At 35.2% G+C, this 17,413-nt stretch overlaps 1 pseudogene; it reads right to left on the bottom strand.

The window, feature by feature from the left end:
• Positions 1 to 13,079: 13,079 nt before the first annotated feature.
• LOC130855653 (40S ribosomal protein S3a-like) lies at positions 13,080 to 13,880 on the bottom strand (annotated as a pseudogene).
• Positions 13,881 to 17,413: the final 3,533 nt, after the last annotated feature.

Genomic DNA, 17,413 nt, shown 5'->3' with positions numbered 1-17,413 from the left:
CAGTAATATCAAAAATATGGAATAACCAAAAACCCAAGACACAAATGGTGGGAAAGTAAATTCGTAAAAAACTTTGGAAACTGATGTGGTCGTACTACTAAAACTAAACATATATATGCTATAATCTACCATTTGTACTTTCAGAATATATCCAACAGAAATAAGTAAATATGTTCCCCCCAAACATATAACCTAATTGTCATAGCCAAAAATATTTATATGCCCCAAACTGAAAATTACTCAAATGTACATCAATAGTAGAATAGATAAATAAATTGTATATATACTGTACAACACTGAGAATGAATGAATTTCAACTACATACAACAATATGAATGAAGCTCACAAAAATAATGTTGAGAAAAAGAAGCTAGATACCAAAGAACATATACTTAGTATTCTACTTACATAAAGTACATAAACAGACAAAACTGGTCTGCTGTTAGCACCTATAGCACTTCTGTACAAACAGTCAAAAGACACCACTTCCTCTAGGCTGATGAGGGCATATGGCTTGGTTGGTGGACAGGGTTGAATTTCAGGTCCTGACAAAGCTCCTCACTGGCTATCCTTGAGGTTCTGCAAACTCTTTCAAGGACCTACCCATAAGAAACTACTCTATGAGAAGGAATACTGTTTCCTTTGCCCTGTAACTATGATTAATCTCTCTTCTTCTTTTCTGCTCTTTCACACTATCTTCTTAAAACCAAGGAGATACATCACATTTGCAGATAAAAAAATCAATAACAATCAGTGAGAACTTTTGATGGCACAGTGCAACCTGACAGCTGTCATCCCTCAAAGCAGGATGTTATAGGTGGAGGAGGAGGGAATAAATCATTGGAACCCTGATTCCTATGAGTCAAAAGAGCAGATGACCATAAAAAGAAGCAAAAATAATTACAAAACAGGTGAATACATGACAGAAATTTAGGATTAGAATGTTCACATCAACCTCCTCTCCAACTGATCTATGAAGAAGATTCAGGAAGCAACCCAGAAGAGAAAACAAGCAGAAGAAAAAGGACTTACTCTGGGTGGTGGCAATTATTGAATATGGACAAATCTCATCCTGTTTAACAATGAGTAAATACAAAGGAAAGAATGAAAAATGGTAAGTGACTGCATTTATCTAAAGCACATTTTAATAATACACAGCCTCTATAAAAGAGGACTAGAATAAGATGAAGAAGAAACAAATTACATAAGTCTGGAAATAGGTGACAAGAAGAGAGTTTACAAGGAAATTAAATGCAACCAGATCCTTGTTAACAATGGTAAAATTAATGACATGAAACTTTGGATCAAGAAAATAAAGGGTACAGTTGACCAGTTTTTCGTGCATGTAGAGGAAAAGAGAAAAATAATGTGATGAGAGAAACCAATAAAATTGGAGGAGAAGCAACAATGAGATAAATGTTGTAGTCAATTTTCTTATTGTTTACAACCATGTGCTTCCTGTCCTGTAAGAAGATGGTACATTTCTATTCAATTCAATATGGCTTATTGTGCCTCCCTGTAGGTAAGCGTATACTTCTCTATTTTTAGGTCTGGTCATGGGTTGCTTATGCCAAGAAAGTGTGGTGGAAGAAATAGCATTTCACTTCCAAGAAGAATTTTTAGGAAGCATTGCCTGTTTCTACAATCTCCCTTGCTTTTTCCTCTGCCATAAGAATGGCAAATCCCTTTTTTTTTTTAAAGGACTTTTATTGAGATATAATTGACATACAATAAACTGCATATATTTAAAGCGTACAATCTGATATTTTTTTTCTTATTAGTAATGTATATATGTCAATCCCAATCTGCCAATCAACCCACTCCAATCCCCCCTCCCCCGCTTCCCCCCTTGGTGTCCATGTTTGTTCTCTACATCTGTGTCTCTATTTCTGCCTTGCAAACTGGTTAATCTGTACCATTTTTCTATATTGCACATATATGCGTTAATGTACAATATTTGTTTTTCTCTTTCTGACTTACTTCACTCTGTATGACAGTCTCTAGGTCCATCCATGTCTCTACAAATGTCCCAATTTTGTTCCTTTTTACGGTTGAGTAATATTCCATTCTATATATGTACCACACCTTTTAGTCTGTCAATGGACATTTAAGTTGCTTCCATGACCTGGCTATTGTAAAGAGTGCTGCAGTGAACATTGGGTGCATGTGTCTTTTTGAATTATGGTGTTCTCTGGGTATATGCCCAGTAGTGCGATTGCTGGGTCATATGGTAATTCTATTTTTAGTTTTTCAGGAACCTCCATACTGTTCTCCATAGTGGCTGTTTCAATTTACATTCCCATCAACAGTGCAAGAGGGTTCCCTTTTCTCCACACCCTTTCCCTTTCCAGCATTTACTGTTTGTAGATTTTCTGATGATGCCTATTCTAACTGGTGTAAGGTGATACCTCATTGTAGTTTTGATTTGCATTTCTCTAATAATTAGTGATGTTGGGCAGCTTTTCATATGCCTCTTGGCCATCTGTATGTCTTCTTAGGTCTTCTGCCCATATTTTGATTGGGTTGGTTTTTTTTTTTTATATTGAGCTGCATAAACTGTTTACCTATTTTTGTAGATTAATCCTTTGAAGAATGGCAAACTCCTAAAAGGAGCTGCTCTGTCAGCTTTGATCACAGAATAAAAAATAGGTACAGGGTAATATAAGTGACATATAACATAAGCTAGATATAAATGCTTGTTGATGCTTATTGTGTAGGTTACTGAGGCTTGCAGGGCCTTTTTTTTAAATCATGATAAAACCGATACAAAATTAAACATCATTTGGAATTAAGATCCAGAGTAATTTCAGTAAGAAAAATAGACAAGTATACAATAAAACATTTCCTCAAGAAATAACTGGGAATATAAGTTTGAAGAATTCAGACTTTCTAGATAAAATCAATTAATGGAAACCTTTGCTATTAGAGACCTAATGGAGAATTTTTTAAATGCATAGATAAAAGAATTTTACACACATCTAAGTAGAAAAGCAGAGATCTTACCTAAATGAATAAAATCAGAATTGGTATTAACTTTTCTTCCACAAAACCATGTGCAAGAAAACCACAATCCATTGGGATTTTGAGAAAATAAGGTGGTGATATAATAATATTCATGGGTATGTTGTTGTTTATAAGCAAGTCTACAGAAAGGCATTAATGTATTAATGGCACTTTACAAGCTTTTTTATTGCAAGTGTCAAAAACACTACGTGAGCTAGAAAGAATGACATTCATTGGTTCTCAGAATTCTGTTGATTAACCCGGGTGTAGAAAGGGCACAACAGTGTGACTCAGAAACAAGTGGAACCCAGGAATAGAATCCTACAATGTATGGTTCCCATTTCTGTTTGCCTTTTCCATGTGAAAGAAGTTGTGTCTCATTATCAATGAAAAATTCATAGCTTAGAAAGCCTGGCAAAAACTCTTAAAACCAATTTTAAAAAACAGAAAGAGAAAATTTAATGTTTTAAATTGTTTTAAAAGAAAATTTAACATTTAAAATATTTTCATAGGAGAAGCTCTCCAATGGTAAAATCATGTAATAATATCTGACAAATTTTTCAATCATATCCTTAGTGGTAGGGACAAGGGTTATAGACAGGGACTGTAGTAAAAATTTCCTAAAGTCCTTGAATAAATAGGACAAAACACAGCACAGCGAGGGGGAAAATCCCATAATCCATTCAAAGTAAGTTTGGGAAATTTTACCTTTTGTTATCTTATTATTAAATGACAAATAAAAATGTTCTAAGAATTTCATTCATGAAGGAGAACAGTGCGGACTTCCCTGGTGGTCCAGTGGTTAAGACTTTGCCTTCCAGTGCAGGGGGTGCGGGTTCGATCCTTGGTCAGGGAGCTAAGATCCCACATGCCTCACAGCCAAAAAAAACCAAAACATAAAACAGAAGCAATATTGTAACAAATTCAATAAAGACTTTAAAAATGGTCCACATCAAAAAAAAAAATCTTAAAAAAAAGAGCAGTAACTTAAGCTAAAAAAATAGGAAATTAATTAAGACATGATATAATCAGGAATAAATAAAATAGAAAAAATAAAATATTCTAATTGATGAATAAATCCAAAAGCTGATTTTCTGAAAAAGATGATGTCGACAAACCTCTAGGAAAATAGAGAAGTGAAAAATACACGCATTAAATATGAAAAAAAGATAATCAGAGGTTGCAAAGAAGATTTAAAAGTTGAGAACATATTCAATATTCTGTAAATATATTTAAATTTTTCTAAGAAATAGTTTTCTAGGAAAATAGAAATTATGAAGACAGATTCAAACAAAGGTAGAGAATCACAAAGAAACCAATAGTGATGGAAGAAATGAAAAAAAAAATTGTCAAACCCCACACCCACATAAAGCTAGTCCTATACTCTTCCTAAATACACAAAAGGTGGAGCTTGCTTTTATGTAGGCAGTACAATCAAAACGAAACCTAAAAAAAAAAAACACCTTATACAATTCCTCAAAATAAATCCTAGGACTATGGATTTGAATCTACACAATAAAAATTAAGAATACATAAGAGAATAGATGAATAACCATTCAATACTAAGATGAAGTATAAAACTAGATCTAATCAGATGAAAATAGGAAGACAGTATTTTAATGATTTTACTATGTAGACACAAAAAAGAAGTAGCAAGATTATAAAATAAATAACCTACCAGGGGACAACTTGCAAAATATTTTTAGAGAAAATGTTGTTTGCTTAGTATCTAAATTCTGACAAATTATTCTAAATTAATCACAAAACATGAATACCCAATTCAAAATCAAAAACTAGATTAGGATATAAATGAAAAATTCACAACAGAAGAATTACAAACAACCAACAAAAAGTCATAGATATGTTCAACCTTGCTATTACTAAAAGAAATGAAAATTAAAGCTATATTAAGACACCATGTTTTCATTTCTAAAACTGGCAAAAGAGCTAATATGCAGGGTGGGAGAAAGCCCTTATAATGGACTTTCCTACACACTCTTGTATAAATTTGTAAAATTTTTTTAGAGGAAAATTTCATAATATGTGTAGAAATCCATAAAAACCTACAGAGCATTTATCCTAGCAACAAAATTTTAGGAATTTATCCTATGAATATGATTTGAGATGGGCATTAAGCTTTATGTATAGGTGTTTTTACAAAAGATATTGTTTAAAATAATGATGAAATTGGAACAAATCAAAATGTCCATTAATAACAGTCTGGTTAAGATTATGAGATACCACATGATAGAATATATTTAGCCACTGATATCAATAATAAAAATCAAATATTTATTCATGTGAAAAGCTATGTATTTTTAAATTTTCATATTTCCAAAACATTTGAATACCTTTCTGTAAGTAAAACATTAAAAATTTATTCACAGCAAAATATAACCATTATTAACAGTTGAAATATAACCTTTCTGACTTTTCTGTATTTACATAATATTGGAAGATAATGGTTATTCCACAAAGACTGTTGTAAGCAAAGGATTGGTTTAAAAATATATTTGTGTATATAAAGATACAGCCTAGATTATATATACTTTGACATGGATTCACAATTGTTTGAATAATTGCATCTAAGAAGTACTGAATTAAATCTCTGTCATCCTAATGGATTAAAGTCCTTGTCTTTATCCTCTTTAACCATTTTACCATTATCTTAGGACAAATTACTGGAGGTGTGACAGATGATGCAAAATTGTAGAGTGCAGAATGTAGGTAACAAGCAGTAGTAGGGGCTGTGTGAAAGTGAAGAGTGTATGTCCTTTTTGAATATATTCTAATTCAATTTTTGTTCTTCGATACACCCTGCAGACCAAATCCAGCCCAACTGCAGTTCCCAGCAAGGCTGCAGAATAGAAGCTCGTGACCATGATAAGGGAATACTTAAGCTCATTTAATCAAAAGTTGACTCTTCTATGCATTTCACAGATATTAATGCATTTAATCCTTATACTGGGGGTCCCTGGCAGGTGGTATTATTTTCTGTATTTTACAGATGAGAAATCTGAGGCACAGGCAGGTGAATTAATTTGTTTAAAGTCGCCCAGTTAGGAAGTGCTAAAGCAGAAATTGAAACCCAAGTGTCTAGCCCCGGTGTGACTACTCTTAGCTATCACATTACCAGCAGTTACAAGGCACACGCCAAGCAGTATGGAATGTGTTCTTGTGGAGGTGCAAGAGCTACATTTGTAGTGGGAGATGCTGAAATCAGCTCTGTACCCTGGAGGCTAGTTTGTCATGTGTGGTTCTACAATGAGTCCTCTTCTGGCCACTCTGCCCTTCAATCCCGTGGACTTCCTTTGGGCTCACTTACCAGCACACAGACACTGTCAGACATGCGTGGATCTCTGTGATAAAGACAGCTTGGGCTCTAGGAAAAGGGTGGGGCCAGCAGGGGGAATGCCATCCCTACTTATGTATGTTTATACCACATCTGCCATGACCAGGTCATAAATTCTTTAAGGTCATGGAGAGTGTGGGATTCAGCTTTTCAGTATTCTCTACAATTTGCATCTAGTTGTCCTTGAAAACCAGGGAGGTGTCAAGGAAAAAGCAGTGGCTCTTGTGATCACCAGGGCCTGAGCTGGAATCCCTGCTTTGGTCAGGGACAAGCTGAGGGATTGTGTCAAAGGTATTTAACCTCTGTAACTCTAGGTTTCCCCCTGTGTTCAGTGGAAATAATGAAACTAGCACAAGGCAGGTAGGTATTAGGAAGAAATCTACTTTTCTGCCACCCTTGAAATATATTAATGAACTCATATATACACACCTCAAAGTAAAAGCAAACCTAATAAAAATATAAAAAGAAATCTTCCAAGTATTCTTTACATGCCATGGAATTAAAACCCAAGATACATAAAAGATACATAAAAGAAAAGAGTTATATTAAATTCCATCTTCTTGCCTAAGGGGAGGACAAAATTGTGTTTTATTCTATCCCCAAGACTGAGGAAGCAGCAGAGTTTCCAACTGAAAACCAAATTAACAGCCTGTGGTTTCTGAGATAAATTATCCCCAAAGGGCACCAGATATCCCAGACCAGGAAACTAAGGGGTACTTTTGGGCTTTAGGTACTATAAAGTTAGATCTATGCAAATATGTGGTCATTTGTGAGAAAGAAGTGCCACAAACCCCTTTCCCAGGGTCACTTAGTCCTGGAAACTCAGGGCTGTGAGGAGCCTGGGGGAAACTGAGGCACAAGCTGTTGCTAGCAGCCATATTTTAACAAGCTGTTCTAGCCACATCAAACTCCACACTATTTCTAGGAGCAGACATACCAGTCCTGGCGTGGCCCACACCCAATCTGGGTAATTGCATTCTGTCATCTTTCAGGTCTCCCTGGCACTTTCAATTAGCCATAATTTATATTCTGCCCAGTTTACAACTGAAACTGCCTTGTATTGCAGCTGTGGGGTTACAGAGAGATGGCAACTAAATTAACAAACAACCAGTCCATTAGTGCTGTTTTTCAGTTCTCTTGTGCCTTACATCTCTAGGGAGTGCTAAAGGCCAGGGATTGTTAGTGCCAGTTTATAAGACCACTGAAGCTCCAAAGTAACCTAACAGTTGCATCTATGAGGGGTTGGACTGCAAATTAACAAATAAATTCCCATTTAGGATATGCCTATACCTTAGGACTGAAATAAAGAAATAACAAATCATTTCTATAAGAGAACAAATCATTTCAATATAATTAGGGGTGTAACATGCTTCTTTCTTCTGCTTTTTAGAAAATACTTTTTAAGTTTCCACTTGTACTGAGTACTCTTCCAGGTGTTGAAGTCCAGGGATAAACAGTGGATGGCATTTCTCAGATCTCCTTAAAATGCACCAATCCCTGCTTAACTCATTTGATATTCACAAGAACTTTATGAGGTATATATTAATGTTACCCCATCTTACATGTGAGAAACTGAGGCAAAATGAGCGTTAATAACTTTCCAGAGAACAGCAGTTACAATCAAAGCTTCAAACCTCAGCCACTTGATGCCAATAACTGTGTTCTTCCCCACTATAATCATCTCTCCCATGCACAGAACAGTCCTGGGCTTTAATATTACATAGAGGAAAATGAACAATGAACAGTAAATAAGCAAGAGAACTCTCTGTGAGTGATCAGATACAAGTGCTGTGAAGAGAATTAAAATATTCTGGCTAGACAGAGTAATGAAGTATTACTTTCGGCTAGCTGATGAGAAGGCTTGTCTATTTAAGCTGGGAGATCTGGAACACAAAAAGGAGCCAGCTAAGCAAACATGAAGGAAACAGTGTTCGAAACATTAAGAAGAGCTGGTTCCAGGCCCCTAAGATGGGAGGAGGCTTGGCATGTTTGAGGAATCAGAATCAGCCCAGAATGGCTGGAGCACAAAGGCTAGGGGAGAGGGGGTGACTTTGGGTTAGAGACAGACAAGCACAGGATTACAAAGGACTTAGTGTAAATGTGTTTAGCTTTTGCTTTATGTGTAATGGGGGCCTTTGGAAGGTTTCAAATAGGTAAATGACATATCTTGCCTTAAAAGATTATTCCGAAGGGAGGAAGGGGTGGGCAAGAGTGGAAGAAAAGAGAAACGATTCAAGGCCCAAGGTAAGAGATGACTGTTACTTGGACTAGGGTGCGTCTAGAGATTAGGGAAAGAAAGAGGATGGATTTAGAATGTTTTTGTTGATTTTGCTGATGAATATTGGATAGGAGCAGGTGAGGAAAAGAGAAGAATCAAATAAAAAAACAAATTATCTTTATTTAGGTAAACCTAAGTCTCCATTTCATCAAATGATTTTGGTGGTTTCTTCTGAGAATTCTTAATTGGACCAAAAACACGATTAAATGAGAGTTAAAATTTACTTCCTTAATTTCATTAACCAAGTCAGTAGACATTTATATTTAATTCTTTGTATTTATTTTAAGAAATGACTTAAGGTACCTATGAGCAATATTAGCTTTGTTTAAATTATTTACCAATTTGTCCAAAATTTATTTATGATTTTGCAAAACTACCTAGAAATCCATTTATTTAAGATCATTACCTATTCTCATCACAGAAAGTGCTATTCAGAAGAGGGTCTCGAACATGTTATTTTGGTGAACACCACACAATTTTAAGTACAAATAAGATACCAACTTATACCAACTGAATAGGACATCAAATTATCATGCTGAGGTCACACCTCCTTAATGGAAGACATTCTATCTGTTTTTTAAATTAAGGTATGAGAGGATCCATCATGGTCCTTAAATTGTGTCAACTGTGTGAATAAAAGATATCTAAGATAATTTAAAGCAGATGTACTTGACAGAAAACTGTTTAAATAAGGATTTTTGGAAAAACTGAAAGCATTTCCCATAAATATTTACTTAATGGGACCTGAGATAACATTAATACATTTGATTATTAAAACTTAAATTTTGGAGAGATTGTATGTTTTCTTTCTTTTTCTAATATACAATGTGTCCTCATAGGCTTGAGCTGGTACTTTCACAGACTTTCTGTCTGCAGGCCCTTTTCCTGTACAGTTTCACAGAAAAAAAACCTGATCTCAAATGGTTTTGGTTAATTGGGGGGGTGGGTGAATAAATTAGAGGGAGGAAGGAGACATGGGTGTACAATGGTAGAGCATTTGTAGTATGAGATAGCTATAGATGATCTACGGTAAACCTCACATTTTTTGTCATTCTTTCCTGGGCTCTAAACTTACTAGAAGAGTGTTTCCACTAGTATGTCCTGCAGGCTGACCCAGCCTGGCTAAAGTTGCAAATGATTTAGTTTTTGCATTTCCTAGCCCAGTTGATAAAATTGTCATTCACTCAGTTCTCCAAGCTCCTAGGTTTAGAGCTGTCCCTAGAAATTTTGTAACCCTACACTCAATCTTTTACCAAGTCTGATTAGGTTTACCTTTCAACGCTCCCTCCAGTTTCTCCCCTCCCCTCCTTTATTATCACCACCTGCCTTAAGTTCTTTCTGCCTCCCTCTCTTGGCTTGATTATTGCAGTCATTGTCTAACTCTCCCTTTCTGGCCCTTCCCCACTTTAACCCAGCATCTTTGCTGATACCAGTTATCTTTCAGAAACAAATTTGATTACCTTTTTAAAATATTGACCTTTCTCCTTATCACCCTCAAATTAAATCTACACACTTTCATGTGGTAACATCCCTTTACTAAATGGCTTTACTCAATTTTACCGCCATGTTCCATCCTTTGCTATTTCCTGACAGAATTCTAACCATCTCCCAAAGAATTCATCTATACCAAACCTCCTTCACATTCCTGGACTTTTTAATTCCTTGATTCAACTTGCTTGAATAACTTCTGCTCTCTTCTCACTTGAATTATTTATCACAGAACTAGATTTTCACGTTTCCTTTATGAAGGAAATGTGTCTCAAAAATATAAGCAAAGATTATAAGGGAAAAACCCAGGAAAGAAGTCAACAATAATCCCAATTCTTCCAGATCTCCCTCTCTCAGGAGGTTTTGTTTTGTTTCGGTTTTTTTCCCTTTCAACTCATGCCTCACATTTCTCAGATTTCTGGTTGGAATAGCTGCTAGTAGCACTATGAAGTCTAATTTCTCTGTATCTTTTATATCAGGTTCAATTTTTTGATGAAATTTTGTTAGGGCATTAAGACTGTAATTTCTGATTCAGTAAGTCTGGGTTTAGGGAAACGCGTGTGTTTTTTCTTTACTACTACAGTTGAGAACAAAAGTGCAAAAGCATAAAAATTTGGGCATAGAAACAGGAACCCCTGCTTTGCTATTACTAAATCACAGTCACTAATGCTCATGGCTTGACCAAAGCCTCTTTCCACTCCTTTGAAGCCTCTTTGTTCCAAATTTTGTCTAGGAGATCTCTTTCCTAAGGCGCAGCTCTTCTACCCCCATTCCCGTTTTTTTTCCTGAGGCTTCTTTACAATCCAAAATCCTTCACTGATTTCCCCTCTAGGGACAAATTTGAACCAGGAAACTTCTGAAGAGGCATGAGTCCTAAATGGATGACTAGTACATCAGACACTACAGACAGTCTGGTACTGTCTCTTTCTTCTTGATGAAGGATAAAGATTATTTCTTGTTTTTTTTTTTTTTTCCCCAGTGAAATCTCGGTCTCAGAATATATGATAAATGCTAAGGATATTGCAATATCTAAATGATAGGACAGATGCAGATAGATGACAGATTGTTTTTCAGTCTAATGGCCTAAAATATGCAGAGCACAAGCTTTTAATTTTTAGTGTAATTAATTGCTGCAGTTGTATAATTGCTTGTCATCGCAGTTTTTTTTGTCCTAATAAGGATATTTTTTTCTTTCTCTGCAATCTCTGACTTGACGGAGAATAGAATCCAACAAACATACTGCAAACAATACACTAAAAGTATGTGGATATGGAATCAAGACATATATATGGAAAATCCTTTTGAAAACTACTTAATACTGTTATCATTTAACCTAGATGTTTTATTTTTGTTCATGAAGGAATCAAATCTGGGAGAGTAAATGACTTTCTGAAGATTACACAAAGACCTGTTCTCTTAGTTCCTAGGAATCTTGACTCTGAGTCCAGTGCCTTTTCCATCATATCCAACAGCTTTAAAAATTTTTAAACTCTTAGTAAACATTTTCCATGTGTCCATAGGTTCTTCTTTCTTCTGCAAGCATCTCCCAAAACCCTGTCCTTGAACTTACCTAAGTATGGAAAAGTTCATCTGAGGCGGCATGGTGGGAAGGACCCAGAACAGATCTCATCCTCTAAATCTGACTTGCCTTTGTGACTATCAATTCTTCTCAGGTTTTGATGGGTACTGTCATATAAAAGATAGAGCAAGAAGGGAGATGACATCTGAGATGCTAGCAATAACACAGTGCTGTGGATAAACAAAGATTTGTTTCTTTTTTCATTTTCCCTAAAGAATGTCATATTCTAGAAGAAGAGTCAGGTCCTGAAGGGGCTATCAATGCCATCCCAATCCTTTCAGATAAGATGATTCTCCTCTGCACAGGTTTGGGTTGTGTGTGCTGTCCATGGTTCTGAGGAACCAGTGCTAAATATAGCCCTGCTACAAATTCCTCTCCCTTCTGGCAAAATGGCTAGGTGGACCAGCATCTAACTCTGTGTTTCAGATCTTTGCAGTCGCCTAGAGGCAGCTATGAAAGCCCTGAAACCATTTCAAAAATGTAACAGCTCAGAAAGGCAGCTTTCAGAAAATCTTGTTTATGACCACAACTGAAGTTAAAATGAAAAATTCATATCACCAGGAGAAACAGATTTAAATTTATTTGTAACTATTCTGCTTTTAAAATAATGCCCCTTATATGTTTTTAAAAATTAAAGCAAGGGCTTTGGTTGTTGTTCCCCTAGTTACATTTTCCTCCAAAAAATTAAAGTAGTGTAGTGTGATATAGTGTAATTGTCAACCAAAAGAATAAAATTATCCAGAGAAAATTAGGTACAACTCATCCTGTTGGTATAGGAACACTAGATAAGCATTACATTCAGCTTTAAATAATCAAGCAGAAGCAGTCAAAGAAAAATGAAAGTACCTTTCATGGTATGAGTTATTATAAAGTACATGGTGTGAATTACTGAGTATTTAGAAGACACCTTTCATCTGCAGCCCCTACATGTAAAAATATCTCCTCATTCAGCTGCCATACACATTAAAATGAATATTCATAGGAGATATACTTCTGTACTTCATTACCCCAAATGGCCTTGGATGCTTTCCTGTGCATTTTTCTGGGTGGGGACCCTGTATTCTAATTGGAGGCATTCTCTGTGATGCACATAGTATCAGGAGTTCAAACTGCAGTTGTGCCCTCTCATCCCTCTCATATAGACATTGATAACATTTTTATTGCCATTCAAGCCTCCTGAACTTTGTCTCTGTTAGTGGCATGTGGTGGGGGAAGAACTGAAGGCAAGGTTGGGAGAAATAGGGGATGGAGAGTGGTTTCCAGCCAGATGCAGTTCTTCAAGGCTTCCAGGCAATTACAATTGAGGAAATTCAGTAAGTAGCTTTGGATTTTTTAGATCACAAATAAGATCTTTTATTTGTCATCATTAAAAGTGATTTTTAAACAGATTCTTGGACTGGTGGCTCACATCCATCAGCTCATTCAACTTTAGCGACTTTCTCAACCCCAGTAGCTTTTCCAGAACTATTACCTTCACCATGTAGCTCCATGAGTTTTCCCAGTTCAAACTTGGACTTCTTCAGCATTTTTACTTTTCTAACAAAGACATCACGGAGCAGATAAGTAGATTGGCAGGTCTTTTCTATGTCTTTTCCTATGCTGTCTGGAATCAATTTATTGACCACCTCTTTCAAGTCATTTGTCTGCACCTCTCGGGTCATGATTTCCAACATCTTCTTGCGGATCTGGCGGACCTGCTGGTGCTGGACATATGAGGTCTTCCAAATCTAATTGTTGTGTTTTTTAGTAAAACCCACACAGAACAGATGAAGCAAATAACCATCAGTAGTCTTGACATCAGCATGAGCTTCAATCATGGTCTGCCATTTTTTGACCATGGAGCACATTTTGTCATGGGTAAGATTCATGCCATGGAAATTAGTCAGACAGTTTTTGCCCTGAACATCTTCAGTAATAAGCTTGAATTTTCTAAATGCAACTTCATCATTCTGCAGATCAGCAAGGCTCACTTCAAAAACACAACCCTTGAGGCCATCAGATGTGATTTTGGTTTCTTGAGTTTTCATGACTAGTGTTTTCCCAATATTTCTTATATTGAACATAGCTGGTGCTTTTGCATCATACCAATCTTTCTTAGAAATTGGGTCAACCACTTTCTTCTTGGCTCCCTTTTTACTGCCTTTCGTAAGGCACTTGTTCTTGCCGACCGCCATGGTGCTGCTCAGAGAGCCAAAAGCTGGATTTTTTTTAATCATGAAAAAGGCTGTTTATTTATTTTGAACTTCTGACTTTTGCCTGTAAGCATTTGGGGAATAATTATATGAGAGGAGTGAAGGAATTAAAAAGACCAGACCTCTGCAGATTTCATATAAATTCTTGCTAAAAAAAATAAAAATCAAAGAAAACTTTCACTGTTTTAAAAAATTTAGTCTCAGTAGAAAAAGAGATAAGTTATAAAGGACACCTTGGGGGTACTCCAAACACAAAATTATTCCTATCTGGGTTTAGAATCAATACTGTGACATATTATAGAGATCAGAAAACTTATGTTGTTAATTATAATGTGCTTATATAAAGATTAAAGAGGCTTTGCATTACTTTTATACATATCTGCATAAACAGGATCTGGAGAGTTTAGGAAATAAACAAGGGACTGGGAATTTTAACAACAAATCTATCTATAGAACGTATAGTGTGTAAATTATCTAAAATTTTTTGTTTGACTTTTATTGTACATGTGTAATAAATACCATCTATATAATATATATATTCAAATTTTGTGCACTGGTTGACATGACGAACACATGAAATATAACAATAAGTTATTACTATTGGTTCTATTAGTTTGTAATATTTCCCTTGCTGACAATAAGAAGGCAAGGTTTTTTTTTTTCCAAGCAGGAACCATACACATAAATAGGCATTTTAAGAGGGATTCCTTTGTGTGTGTCTGCCTGCCTGCATCCTTCCCTCTCCCTCTCTTTTGTTGTGTGTGTGTAAAGTCAGTGAGATTTTAGCTCACATCTGGTTTGCAGATCCTGCATAGAAGTAAACAGAGTTAGCTTAATTTAGGGACCATGATACCATTTGTCTCATGGTTTCCCTAGATTGGCCTCATGCTATCCAGAGCTCTGCTCCTTCTCAACTCCCACCAAATAAGCTATATTTACATGCATTTATGTATATTGAAAACCTCACATAAGATTTTTAGAAGATGGAGAATTTACACAGGGTTCCAGCTTTTCATCATACTTGCTTCCTTCCCTTCTTTACTTTCTCTTCACCTTTCCCCAAGCCCCTGTTTTTCCCTTGTAAAGGGAAGTTCTGCCATTTCTCGTTTCTTGCTTCATGCTAATCTACCTCCTCCCTTGCTTCTCAGGGTCTTCTCTCCTCCCTTCCCCATAAGAGGCTTATCAAGATAGTTCCCCAAACTAAAACTATTCTCGTACTAAAATCATTGTTCTTAGCTTCTTAAAAACAGCAAAACCAATAAAACTGTATCTTTTTAAAAAACTAATGCTAAGTCTACTAGTTTATACTTTCTGCCATTTTAAATAATGTAATAAAGTTGTGCTGATTTGTAATAACAACAGTTTGTGAGGAAAAAGTAGTACTAATTGTCTTTTAATGGTAATGGAAACAATATAATTAACCAATCTAAAATTTCAAAATCTAAAATAAACTTGTTAATTTTGCATTTTACAGTGAAGAACTATACTTTGATATACAGTTGTTAGCATCCTTTTGTAAAGAATGTTATTTAATAAATGAACATTTGGATTGCTGATGAAATTTGTGCGTGATTGGCATGCATATTGTATGAAAATTACAATTACTTAAGTGTAATTACTCTAAGTAATACTTCATTGACTATTTATCTACTTATGCCTAAATACCTAATAGTTTCCTTTTTATGACTTTTAAAATGAATACTACTTTACCTTCTTAGAGTAGTAATTCAGAATTATCATCATTTTACTGAATAAATTAGATAAGCTTGAGATGAAAACAATCTACTGAATTTATGCTTCCAAACAACTAGGGAAGAAAACCCTCGTATGAATACAACACAATAGATTATGGAAACAAATTAAGGGCACAAAATTTTGCTCTAATATTTGAACTGAGTAAGTACTGATCGCAAAATTTCAATTTATTTCAATTCTGTCTTATTTGAAAAGATTATTAATTTGTATAGGGTCCTTTTCATTTTTAATGTCCCCCCCCCCTTTTTGCTATCATCTCTTCAATAGTAAAAGTGAAAATTAAAAGAAAAAACCTGACAAAATAAAAATATGTTATGTTATAGTTTGGCAGCTTAAAATGTTAGCTATTGACCTTTGAAACTCTTCTGTCCTAGCTGTTGAGGGAGTCTTCTATATGAGAAGGATGGTAAATCATCATTTCAATCAACAAATCTTCATGGAGGTTGTGTTGCTGCCCAAAAGCGGATAAGCCCAGTACTGTCCTTTAGATTCTAACGAGCTGTTTAGGTTTGCAAGACAATGCTATTCTTTAGGACTTCCTAGCATAAAGTGAACGATATAAAATTACTACCATTAAATTGAGTAAAAAGGTGAAGCTATTACTCCTAGTCATAAAAATAATCTTGGAACAATTTGGCGTAAGTTAAATTCTCAAATTATTGCTCCTATGTGATTTGAGTCCCAGTGTGAGGCTTGTGTTGGGTACAGACGAAAGAATCTCACCTGTGAGTCACTTAGAATGGCCAGGAAGGATGGCAGATGCTATATAAATGATCAGATGTATACACCTAAAATAAATTGATGAGACTACTTGCATTATTCAATAAACATTTAATGATAAGATCTTGACCTGTATTATTTAATATGTTTCTTTCAATTTCACATGCACCACTTTTTCTTCATGGAATTATAAGAGGTATACCAAAGAACCAAAGATCATAGATCATCTACTCACAGACTTTTTACCAGATTCCAGTCATTCTGTTTTTTATGAGCCAGTGATGAAAAATTAAATACTGAGTTTTTGTCATGTAAGGATGTAAGTAAAAATATATATATAAATGATGCCAATACCAGAATCACTTCAAATTGTTTGATTCAGTAAAGATTCTTACATACATGAGAAACAGTTGCATGCAACTTAGATTTTCTGTGTTAAAATATATCTGTTTTTTACATGTTCTACCCATAAATTGAATCCATTTTCTTCATTGGAAGACCTAAGTTACAGAGAAATATTAATGTAAAAGAAAATCCACTTAAAAATATATGCATTCTGTATGAATGGGAATACACAGATTTTTTTTTTCTCCCTCATAGCTCATGGTGATTTTGTCCTGTGAGAGTTTACTACAAGAGCAACCAAGATTAGTAAGGATCCATATTAGTTGACTAGTAATTCTTCTTTTCTTCTCTGTACCTGACTATGTTTTATAAGGAGAGGCTGATGAAGCAAAAAAATGTGGATTGGTCATTCATCTCCTCCTACGTAAATTTTCACTAAAGTGAAATTTTAAAGTTCTGAATTTCTACTTCATCTTTAGAAATACACACACAAACACAAATACTTTAACTCTTTTTCTCAAAACTTGTTTCTGCAGCCTCATGACCTAATAATTTGAATTTTATAATAAGCTCAGTTGGGTTACAAGCTAACTTTCTATAGCTTAGATACAGGGAAAATAATTATATCTATTCCCTTTATTTCTTATTGGTTGCTCTGGTCTCTTTCATGAGAAACCACCTGCTGGTTGGTTTAAAAAAAA

This window comes from Hippopotamus amphibius, chromosome 6, assembly GCF_030028045.1.
Source record: "Hippopotamus amphibius kiboko isolate mHipAmp2 chromosome 6, mHipAmp2.hap2, whole genome shotgun sequence".
Taxonomy (NCBI): domain Eukaryota; kingdom Metazoa; phylum Chordata; class Mammalia; order Artiodactyla; family Hippopotamidae; genus Hippopotamus; species Hippopotamus amphibius.
This window is presented reverse-complemented; position numbering and strand designations above follow the sequence as displayed.